The sequence below is a fragment of the Chenopodium quinoa genome, unplaced genomic scaffold (assembly GCF_001683475.1).
Source record: "Chenopodium quinoa cultivar QQ74 unplaced genomic scaffold, ASM168347v1, whole genome shotgun sequence".
Taxonomy (NCBI): domain Eukaryota; kingdom Viridiplantae; phylum Streptophyta; class Magnoliopsida; order Caryophyllales; family Amaranthaceae; genus Chenopodium; species Chenopodium quinoa.
In genome coordinates this window covers 1,053,412-1,056,951 of record NW_018744026.1, presented here as the reverse complement: position 1 = coordinate 1,056,951, position 3,540 = coordinate 1,053,412, and the positions used below count along the sequence as shown (strand labels likewise).

The window sequence follows — 3,540 nt, the reverse complement described above, 5'->3', positions numbered from 1 at the left end:
ATCCCCAGGCTGGGAATTTGCACTTCCATTGGGACGACTGCATCAGCCCCATAGGCCAGGGTGAAAGGGCTTTACCAGTGGACTCCTTCTCAGTGGTTCTGTTTGCCCACAGGACCTCTAGGACTAGGTCTGCCTATAGGCCTTTGTATTCCTCCAGATTCCTTTGCAAGGCTATTAGGATCAGCTTGTTTGCTGCTTCTGCCTTGTCATTACTCTGCGGATGGCAGACTGAGGCACTTGCATACCTGGTGCCCATGTCCTCCAGGTAGTCCTTGATGGTGTCACAGTCAAACTGACATCCATGATCAAAGACTATGCACTATGGCACACCGAATCTTGTGATGATGTTTTTCCATATGAATGTCCTTACTTGGATTGCCTTTATGTACTAAGGGGGTTCAGCTTCTATCCACTTTGTAAAGTAATCTACTGCCACGATGAGATACTCACTAGAAGAAAATATGAATTGGCCACCGGCTCAAAACCGGTGGCAAAAACAAATATTGCCACCGGTTAACCGGTGGCAATAATGCTTCCCGCAATTTTTTTTAATGGTATTAACAAGTATTGCCACCGGTTAACCGGTGGCAATAATTCCCATAAAAAAATTGTAGTAGAAACTATATATATATGTAAAATACATAAAAACAGATATATATTCATCAGTATCTAGTAATTGTACACTTTTTAAGAGTGAAAAAACTAAATTAATAACTACAACTAAATTACTCATACAACAATTCCAATTTAAAAGAACTAAATTCATCAAATTACACAAGACTAAAATTCCAACATTAAAATCTAAAAAAAAAATTACAATAATAAACCAAAAAAAAAAATTACAACATTAAAATTAAAAAATAACCCATATAACACCTAAATCAATAATCCAGCATCTTTATTCTTCGATTTAACATCTACATCTAAATTAATATACCTGCATCAAACAAAAAAAATCGATTAAATAAAATAAAAAAGCTGCGGAATAAAAATAAAAACCATAATAGTATGCATGGTACCCATAAATCGATTTAAATTGGTTAAATAAACCCAGAAAAAACACACAAAAATATAAACAAAACCCAAAAATTAATCAAAAACCTAGAAAAATTACCCAGAAAACTAAAACGCAGAAAAAAAAAGAAAAAAAAAACCCAGGCTAGAAAAAAAAATTAAACAAAATTCCCAGAAATTAGTGAAAACCCGAGAATTAAATCGAACTAAATAAAAAAATCGAATTGATTTTCAAAACGAGAATGAAAAACAAAATGAGAATTAAATCGAACTTAATAAAACAAATTGATTTTCACGAACTCAAAAAAAAAACCTAGAAAAAAACCCAGAATTAAATCGAATGAACCCAGAAGGAGATCGACTTAGAATTGATTAAAATCAATTAAAAATCGAATTAAACTCGATGAAAACACTCAAAAAATCCAAAATCGACTAATTAACCCATGAAAATCAATAAATAGTAATGAAACAAAAACCCTGAAGAAAACCCTGAAAAAAAAAATTGGACAAAAATAAAAACAAAATCCCAGAAATAAGTTAAAAAACCGAGGAAAAAAAACAAGAAATTGATTCACGAACTCAAAAAACAAAAACCCAGAATTAGTTGATTAAAATCGATTAAAAACCAAATTAAAATCGATTAAGAAACTCAAACAATTCCAAAAACGATTAATTAAACCCAGAAAATCAATCAATTACCAACAAAATCCGATTAATTAACCAAGAAAAATCGATTTTAAACACAAACCTCGTGCATGTCTTCGTGGTGCATGTCTTTGAGGTTAATTGGTGATGGGAGACGAAGGAGAAGAGGGAGAAGGAGACGAAGGAGAAGAGCAAGAGAACAGAGCAGTCGAATTGAAAGAGAAAGAAGAGAGGGGAGAGCAGGAGAGAGAAAGAGGAGAGGGGAGAGCAGGAGAGAGAAAGAACGGCTGAGAGGGAAATGAGGTAGGGTTTGGGGTTTATAAGGGGGGTTTTTTTTTTAATTGATTATTGCCACGGGTTCAGACCGGTGGCCTTTACCATTTATGCCACCGGTTCGGTTTGAACCCGTGGCAATGTGAATTAGCCTATCCCGCCCATTTTTTAAGCCACCGGTTTTCAAAAACCGGTGGCCATAGAGCGGTGCCTTTTTGTATTTTTCTACTAGTGACTTCCTGCCTGCTGACCTAGTGGTGAAAGGTCCCAATATGTCCATTCCCCATTGAGCAAACGGGATTGGGCTGAGGATTGGAGTTAGATCATTTGCTGGGTGGTTTATAACTGGTGAATACTTCTGACACTTGTCGTATTTTTTTTACATATGCTAGCGCGTCTTGCGTGAAAGTTGGCCAGTATGCCCCCCTTTTGAGGACTTCTAGTCCCAATGTCTTTCCACCAATGTGGTTAGCGCATATTCCCGAGTGGGCTTCTTCCATAATGCCTTCCTGCTCCCACTTTGGGATGCACCTCAGTAGAGGTTTTGTGAAGCCTTTCTTGTTGAGCTCCCCATTCATCACCACATACCAATTGGCATCCTTCTTCACCTTCTTAGCTTGTACTTCGTCATCGGGCAGCGAGCCATGAACTTTGTACGCCAGAATGTCTGAAAACAAAGCCCTCTGCTGTCCAATGTAGTTTACCTACTCCTTTTCGGTAATACTGCTTTCCTCTAGGACTTCAACCATCACTGTCCTTGTGAGGCTCTGTAATGTGGAACTAGCTAACTTAGATAAAGCGTCAGCTTGAGAATTTTCTGCTCTGGGAACTAAGGCTATTTGAAAGTGGACTAGTTGAGCAGCCAGCTCCTTTACTTTAAATACATATTTCAGCATGGCGGCTTCTCTAATCTCGTACGCTCCCTGCAATTGGTTGGCGACGAGCTGAGAATCAGTTTGTAGATGTACTTTGCGGGCTCCCGCTGCGATGCTCATACACAGGCCTGCTAGCGTGTCAAAATATGGTTTTAGTTTTCTTGCTGTGCTGACCACTGCGAAGGTCAGCTTCTCTACCAATAGGCATGGCTCACGAAGTATATTGGCCTCTGTTGCTTTTGTCTTTCCACCAGCAGAATGACTGCGATTGTCTGTATTGACGCAGAGATGTACAGTTGCAACTTTTCCCTTAGCTCCGGGCTGATCATTGTTGGGAGCTTAGTCAGATGCTCCTTAATACCCTCAAAAGATTCTTTTTCTTTGGCTCCCCACTTAAATTCTCTGTTCCCTTTCAGTAGCTGATAGAACGGTAGAGCCTTATCCGCTGACTTGCTGATGAACCTGGTCAGCGCGGCTATTCTGCCCGTCAACTGCATGATATCCTTGATGCACTTAAGCTCAGGCAGGCTTAGGACTGCTTCGATCTTTTCTGGATTTGCGTCTATCCCTCTCTCGCTGATAAAAAAACCCAAGAACTTTTCTAAGCTCACTCCAAAGACACATTTCTTTAGGTTAAGTTTGGTTTTATACTTGTTCAGGGTGGCAAATGTTTCTTCCAGATCCATGATATGCCCTGCCTACGTGACGCTCTTAACAATTGAGTCGTCCACGT

The 3,540-nt window shown here is 39.1% G+C and overlaps 1 long non-coding RNA gene across 1 annotated transcript; it reads right to left on the bottom strand.

Moving 5' to 3' along the window:
* Positions 1 to 629: 629 nt before the first annotated feature.
* LOC110690342 lies at positions 630 to 2,197 on the bottom strand. Its single transcript, XR_002505075.1, has 2 exons — positions 1,763 to 2,197; positions 630 to 937 (listed from the first exon to the last, which is right to left on the bottom strand). It is a non-coding gene; the product is annotated as an uncharacterized LOC110690342 (long non-coding RNA).
* Positions 2,198 to 3,540: the final 1,343 nt, after the last annotated feature.